The sequence below is a fragment of the Triticum dicoccoides genome, chromosome 1A, assembly GCF_002162155.2.
Source record: "Triticum dicoccoides isolate Atlit2015 ecotype Zavitan chromosome 1A, WEW_v2.0, whole genome shotgun sequence".
In the NCBI taxonomy this organism is placed as follows: Eukaryota; Viridiplantae; Streptophyta; class Magnoliopsida; order Poales; family Poaceae; genus Triticum; species Triticum dicoccoides.
Genome location: NC_041380.1, coordinates 31,687,658 through 31,695,808, shown reverse-complemented (window position 1 = coordinate 31,695,808; position 8,151 = coordinate 31,687,658). Strand labels below are relative to the sequence as shown.

The 8,151-nt window shown below is 46.8% G+C and overlaps 1 long non-coding RNA gene across 1 annotated transcript; it reads right to left on the bottom strand.

Moving 5' to 3' along the window:
* Nucleotides 1–6,851: 6,851 nt before the first annotated feature.
* Nucleotides 6,852–7,653, bottom strand: LOC119356139. The gene is made up of 2 exons (XR_005171853.1): nt 7,354–7,653; nt 6,852–7,281 (listed from the first exon to the last, which is right to left on the bottom strand). It is a non-coding gene; the product is annotated as an uncharacterized LOC119356139 (long non-coding RNA).
* Nucleotides 7,654–8,151: the final 498 nt, after the last annotated feature.

Genomic DNA, 8,151 nt, shown 5'->3' with positions numbered 1-8,151 from the left:
AGCATCAAGAAAACCAGGGTAAAGCACGTACCATAGGGGGCCTCTGCAGGTGCTGCAACGACCATGGTGTGGCATGGTAGGACGTGCACTGAATTGAAGGGATCACCTTCAGGAGCACAGTGGGGTGGCCATGGTACATCCATCGTGCCTCAGGGAATCACATAGCATGTTCTGTCATAGCCCTACAAAACATAGGAAAGATTACTACTTGTACTAACCATGTCAAGTGTGTGCATGTAACAAATGTTGGACATAACTAAACACCGAAGAATGAAATGCAACATATGGAAGAATCAAATTCTCATTCCTTTCTCTTTGCTTTTTGCGAGGATCATTACTCTCGGCGTAACAAGGCTAAAACATCATAATAAGAATTAACACAAATGTTCAAACGGTGGATATCCATGGTGAATCTAATTTTTCTTATAAAGCACATGCCAAGTTTGTTGATCCCAGTCCAGCAATTGCACAAGAAGAAGCGAGCATCATACATATTGAGCAACATAAGCTATGAATTGTTATAGTACATTCCAAAATTAACAGCTTATCATCTCTATTGATCTGCAAATCTCACGTATCAACCAAATTGAAAGAATACATGTTGAATGAAATGTATAAGTGTATGAATGCAACGATTGAACGTTCGTAGATCTTGCAGTCGGGGCTGGATGAATGGGGCTGGCCATCGAGGCCGGCGTCCGGCTTCATCTAGTCCCGCAGAACATGATCCATACCCAACCACGTTGCCTTCGGACGAGATGCATGGCCAGATCAAAGTTGTGGCCATGGCAGAGAGGCGTAGAGGACGCAAACAACCAATTGGGATGTGGGAAAGAGGTTTCCTATAACCTTGTGTCTGTAGGCACCCGCATGGAGGACTAGGAGGTGGGATACCGCCGAATCTTCGCCGGCGGCTGCCGCGGAGAGGGAAGTGCGCCTCCTCTCGTGTTCTTCGTTGAAAAGGTTGTTCTGAGATCGTGAGGGAATTGGGGTGTAGGGAGGGAGGGGCCGCGACGCGCGGCTAGATCCTGCCGGCGAGGATTAAGAGTCATTTTACCCTAGCGGCGGCGAGGAATAAAACCCTAGCGGCGGCGAGGAATAAACCCTACCGAACGGGATAAAAATTGAACCAAAAATAGCCCTGAAATTTGTACCGAGAATAACCTTGAAATATTTGGGAGGGAACATCTGATCAGTTCGAAATATTTTTTCTCCCGAAAATGCCCCGCGGGGTCTGATATAATACACGTGACATCAGCGTATTGCATCGGATCTGGATCATCGAATTCGCTCCGACAGACGGTCCATATCGTCCGGATGCACTGTAAAATGACTCAAAAACAAAGGTCCAACATCCCAGTTCAGATGGACCTCCCACGTTGATGTGACCTTCCTAGCTCACTAGGCTAACATTTGGAGCGCTTTTGGCCATGAGAGAAATTTATATGGGTCTCAAAACAGTTGGGCTGTAGGTGCTTCAAGCATAATGAAGGTCCATGTTAAATCAGTTGTGAGATACTTTAATTTCTGCACCTATTGCATGGTTGTTGCATTCAACTATATCCAATTAAAGGCGATGCCCTTTCTCTTTCTTAAAAGGAGCAGCGGTTGGAGGCAAAGATAGTTGCTTCAGAAGCCAAGAAAAATTTCACTAGGACCTTTGGCAAAAAAGAGAGATATTTCATATCCCTATACCATGCATACAAATCATATGTGCAAAGTTAATAGTATATAATTTCTTTGGTAATGGATGTGAAATTGGGCAACCATTGTGTAGCGGTGCAAATAATTCTATGTTTGGGAGGCATCAAGGAATGTAGCAACACGAGAGACCTTGCTTTCCCTTCTCCAGTGATTTAATGTAGTTCAGAGTGTGTTGCTCGCTTCTTGTGGCCAGTCATGCTGGGGACATGTCTCCATAGGGAGCCGAGGAACACTGCACATGATAGTTTGATAGTTGTTGTGTGTTTTTTTTGCAAAAAAAAATTTCTGATTTATTCATCAAACATCATGGCAGTACAAAGAATAGTTGTTGTGGTTGCTATGCACCTAGTCACTATTTTCTATTATTATGTCCATAATCCTCAGTTTCCATGCAGACTCTATGATGCCCTCTTACTTCTTTCTCTGCAGTCATCAAGTTTGCTAGATCTAGGGTTTCATTTGACAACCTTCCATGACTGGGTTGGAGCATGATTATTCGTTGAATTATTTAGTTTGCCGATTTTTTGTCTAGTGGGCTGGACCTCTCTTAGCTAGCAAGATGCAGCTGCCAGTACAAGTTTTATCTCACAATTAATCTGGGTTCTGTAGAGTAATGTTCTTCCGTCCGTAAGCACAGGGGTGGAGCTATAATCATCCAGGGTGATGGGCACAAGCATCAGGTTCCAAACAAATTTCCATAGTAGTTAGCGTTTTAAAAAAAATCAAAAATATTCGTGTTTTTAAAAACTGTTCATAATGTTAAAATATGTTATTGTTTTCATTTTTTCACAAACTCAAAAATTGTTCAGGAATTTCAAAAATTGTTAGCGCTTTCGAAATTTTGTTCCAAATTTCATAAAAAATCACATTACCAAATTTTGTTCTCAAAATTCAAAGACATTCATGTTTTTCAAAAAATGTTTGGGATTTTCAAAAATTGTTTCTGTCGAAAAATGTTCAATTTTTTCAATTTTTTTTGAAATTTCAAAATTTGTTCTAGTTTTTTAGAAAATTGTCAGATTTTCAAACATGATTCGCTTTTTAAAAATTTGTTCACAATTTCAAAGAAATGTTAAAAAGAAAAAACTGTCCGGATTTTGTGTTGTAGTAGTTCTTAACCTTGCCCTCCCCTAATTGTTCACCAATTCTTGTCTGCTCTATTGTGGGTCAGTGTGGTTCCATCGTTGCTGACAACCTCCATGGGCCAGGTTGTTCCACCTGGATCACTCCTTGATGATTCCTTTCAATTTCCTTCTATTTTTCTTTGATTCACGGCGCCTAGTGTTCAGTTTCTTCCCCCTCCATTATTTATGTATGCCCTGGATTGTTGCCAGACATAGTACGTGGTTGTTTGACATGGTTGTAATATTCTACAGTCGTGTGTCATGTGTGTGATGTTGATCTACCCAAGTTCCATTACAAGAGCTCTTTTACAATACCCTGGTACTCCACAGGGAGAAGGAGTACTGGTTAAATCTGACCCTTCGTTTAAAAGGGTACTTTAAATTTTTTGTCTCGCCGATGTAAGTGTAATTATTATTTTTCTTAATCTATATTCTAATTTCTCCCGAAGTCTCGCTCAAGCACTCGTTGCAGCCTCCATGATCGAGCAACCATGCACGGCCATGGCTGCCTCCTTCCGCAGGCTGCGCTGCATGCATCTACCGCCGCCAACACGCCTAGATGAAAACTTAATTGCAAGCTTGGTCACCGGCGAGGCCTGTCGGATGTCGGCATACTTATTTTTTAACTCTCCACCAAATCATACAGTACTTATCTTCTCATATCTAGTTGAGCAAGTCTTTGCATGTTTAAAAGCAATTACTCCATTTATTAATGTTCACCGCATTGCTTTTCTTTAGGGTTGTGCATATCTCATTCATAACTGTAGAGGATGCCAACGACTACTGATGCATCGTGTGATTCTGGCCGAAATCCCCTGGTAGTCCGCGCAAATGGATATCTATCCTATCACATAATTAATGGAAAATTACATATCATCCTCTCACGTACCCAGAATTAGCGGGGAAGTAAATAACAACCTCCTACAATATTTTGTGAGGAACGTAATGAATAAACTGATTCTTATCTTCACTTATCCTCGTCAGGTCTTGTGAATAGAGGATGGCTCTCGCATCCGCGCTCGAAGCCGCGTGAGCACGCAGCGGCCGCCGCCGGGCGGATCTCCTTGCTCCGACCTCCCCCGCTTCTGCTGCGCCCGGATCCAGCCTCAGCCCGAGCTGCTCTCCCTCTCCCTCCCGCAAGGACAAGCAGGTGTGCAAGATGAGCTCCCCCGACCTCGCGCCGCCCCTCCAGTCCTCACCGCCAGCAGCTCCGTCAGCCTCCTCATTGCCGCTACCTGTCCCAGCCAGCATGCTTCCACCACCTCCCGCCGGGCTGCCAATTGGCTACACGTCGTGCGTCGTTCTGCCGGCAGCCCCGTCCGCTGCTCGATCCGATCCGGATCGGGAGCTCCTGCCCGCTCTGTCGCAGTCGTCGCTGGGCCACCCCGGCCAGGTTGGTGGAGTGTCCGTGGAGGTGCTAGAGGTGCCCCCAGGCAAGCTGCCAGCTTCCGCATCCGCGAGGCTCCCTGCTCCGACCTCGCTCGTCGTCTCCACCGCCAGGCTGGCTGTGGCTGCACTGGCCTCCCGCAAGGCCGACCCGGCCATAGGTGGGCGGATGGCCGGCGCGGGCGCCACCCCCGGTTGCCCTTGCTGGCGTCTCCTCCAGCCAGCCGCCGCCAACGCCGTCATCCTTGCGGGGGCCAGATCAGGCGGATCCATCACCGACAGGTCTCTCGTGCACCATTCCGGAGGCTTCTTCCGTGCGTCCTGGCTGGGGGGACTGGCTTGGATGTTTCAGAGGGAAGACGATGCCCGCTGATCCCATATGTTGTGCCCCAACAGCTCGTAGGGAAACGTTGGAAGGTTGGCACCTTGTCATCAAGCGCTGTCGTTCGCCATCTTCACAGGCCTTTTGTCAGCCCGCATTCAATGCCCAGCCGGCTCCTCCGTCGTGGTTGAAGGATCGATGTTTTCGGTGCCTCTCCAAAGGTCATCATGCCCACTCTTGCAGGGACCCAATTCGGTGCAGAAGCTGCCTCCATTTCGGCCACACTGCTCGGTTCTGTCGTGCAAAGAACACCAGCCACCAATCTACGTCGCTTCAACGTGCAGCTCCATCGCCCTCCCAAGTGCCTGCTCCTGCCAAGGATGCTACCATGGTAGAGGTGCCGCTGCAGTCTGTCCTCGCGGAGCAAGCTGAGCTACAAGACTGTCTGATGAGAGTTGAGAGTTTTTTGGCGAGAGCTGAGGCGGTTCTGTGTAGGCTCACAATCATGCCAGATTTGCCTTCGTTGGCCCAGATCCAGGTTGATTCCAAGGGCGAGGGTGAAACAGACCCCTATGGTCGTTTCTCTCCTTGTGGTAGGCACATCGCCGAGGTCGTCACTCCAGTGATGCAGATTAGGCCTGGGCTGCAGGAGCTATGTGAGGCATCATCTCCGCCTTTGTCGATGGTGCTTCCAAAGGAGATGGGCTTGGTGATGCCCATGATGTCGTCTTTGCAAATGTTGGCGGCAAGCCCGCCATTCGTTGTTGTGGACAATGAGGGACATGATTCACCTCTGTCATGTGTGCATCTGGAGACGCTGAGTCCATCGTGTCGGTGGTACCTGTGGTTGATGATGTTGATGTGGTCGGTGTGTTGGCGCCTGATCCTTTGGAGTCCAGCCAGCTGCTTGCCTTTGTGGATCATGGAGGTTCTGACGCTTCGGTCACCCAGTCGCAGGTGACACTTGGGCAGGTTTCTGTGCGTGACAAGGTCAACGAGATTCTCTTCGAGTTGGAGATTCACAGCTTGCTCGCACGTTAGGAGAGGGCTAGCCCTGGATCTGGCAAGAAGATTGTGGAGGAGGCTCTCCAGAGCAAGAGCAAGAAGAGTAGCGCCACGGAAAAGGCGTCCGCAGCTGATTGATGGTTGGTCACCAGTCTCTTGGGTTGTCCTTATGGCTTGGCTTGTCTCCGTGGATTTGGTGGTGCCTGTGGTCTTCGTTGAGGGTTTCTTTGCGATGTAGCAGTGTGGGGAGTGGTGGTCGTTATGTTTGGGTATGATTGTCGGGTCGATCATGTGCTTATGGGGTTGCATTCTCTGTGAGTAGTCCGCACGTGTTCTGTTTGTATCGGTTTTTGCCCGGTTTTTCGTAAATTAAATGGGCAATTCTCTTCTGCTTAATTAATCGATGAGACAAATTTTTTGCCTCCGTTTAAAAAAATATTTTGTCAGTCCCGATTACCAATTTACCCCTGAAATCAGGTACTCCTGAACTTTTGGTCGTGGTACTCACGAGGGAAGCGCACTTTTGGCTCCGGGCGGCGCGCGCCCCTGGTATCTGGACGGCGTTGATTGTCTTTAAGATCCGCTCGTAATGTAGTGGGTTTCTTTTTGTAAAAGCAGTAAACAAACTTGAAGCACAAATACGCTGTGTATACGGGCGAGGGTGCAGGACGGATGACGCTGCGGTGCAGGTTAGAACAGGAGTACGGTCAGGCGTATTAATTGTGGTTGGCAGAGGTAATCAATATCGTACGGAAAGCTGCTAATTCAAATGAAGATATCCTTGGCAGTTTGTCGTGAGTTTGAAAATACTGAAGTCAACATTATCAAGGTAGAAAACCTGAAAAAAAGCAATTTTAGTAATTGTGTGTGCATATTTTTTATAAGAAATTTGGGGAAGTAGGAATCTGACCTGAAGGAAAAGATGACATCCTTCTAAGTGTGTGGCAGCTCTGTTGTTCAAGATGTCAATTTTTAACTTTGAGACTAATCAGATATTCTCTCAGGGTTAGCTATGGCTGCCCAGTAATCAACTGGAGAAGAAGAGGAAAGGAGCTAGAGCAGGGGAGAGGGCAGAAGAGGAAGAAAATGGAGAGACAGATGAGAACTGTACATGACATAAAAAACAATAAAAATCGTCTGGATGAAATTGATTGTGAAACGGGTGTGGCAGTAAAATTAATGCCCGCTGCAGACATGCTTGGTTCAGAGATAATGAGTTCTTATTTTCAATGAATACGCGTGTAAAAGGACAAAAGAGAGATATATATTGTTCGTTGTAGATGTTAACAAAATAATTCTGGTAGCAGATGTAAAACGAAAAATATGACACAATCATATTATATTGCGTTGGAGACAGTTACAGACTTACAGTAGAACCTCTGTATGACAGAATTGAAAATTTACAACGTACTACCACAGTTAACTAAGATGGCACTGGATCAGAACTAACTAATAGTACATGGATAGGCAGCTGCTTGGCCTAGTGATCATACTAATTAGAGATAGAACTATTACATAATTCAAACGGAGCTACATTTTGGAGACTAGAAGCGTCAGTACAGCAGCAAGAGTACCAAGGGTGACGGACAGTGAAATCTTCAGGTAGGACTGAATGTCACGCAGTACCACAGTAGGAAGATCCTGGAGCGGAGGAGGTGGGGGAAGAAACACATGAGCCCATCGAGCGCATAGGTAGTCGACGTACTTGTTGTCCCATTTTCAGAAGGTGCAACGACCGGACTGAAAACAAAAATATGAACTGTGAGCGAATATTTGAACAATATATAGCAACATCTATGTCCAATAACTTACATCACGGAACTGACACTTGTAGAAATGACGGCTGGGATTCAGGGGGGTCTCGGAGATGAACCACTTAATCACCCCCATGTTGCATCTGGGGCACCGGATGAGGGGGGAGAGGAGCGACGTCTTCGGGTGCGGCGACCGATCCGGCAGGAACTGAGGAAGCAGAAGACGCCATGGCCAGAGATGTAGGTGAGAGGGAGATCGAAGCAATGGAGATCCAGGCGGATTATCGAGATGGGAATAGGGATTGCAACAGTCTACTGGATGGAGCAGCACAGGAGAGGGGCGAGGAGGAGAGTGCGCGTCCGGTGCAGGAGTAAAGGGGGGAAGGAGGGGGTAGGTGCAACGCTAGCATTGATTGAGGGGGGATGACGTCGGTGCGGGTATCGTACACAGTCTAGGTTGGGAAATACAACAAGCAAAATTCTGTGTATATACGGCAATCTTACGTACAGGGGTACGAATAGTGGACGGCTGTTGATGATGAGCCGATGGTGGGATACCAGGGGGCAGCGTTAGTAGGTTCTCCATCGTATTTCCTTACTCACGGGTATCTATATTGGAGTACCAAACACTCGTATACGTACGATTTAAGTAAATGGATGGCTCATATTTATTTGTGGGTACTGTAACATAGATGAATCATTTCAGGGCACATTGCAGAAATGCAACTCTATAATCATTACAAATTGCATAAACGGACACATCTTAAAGTCCAACCCTTGGTAACTGGTAATAATTGTAGTTCCACCACCTTATTGATCTTTGTATGCTGTGTCATCCAGAAATTACTTGAATCAG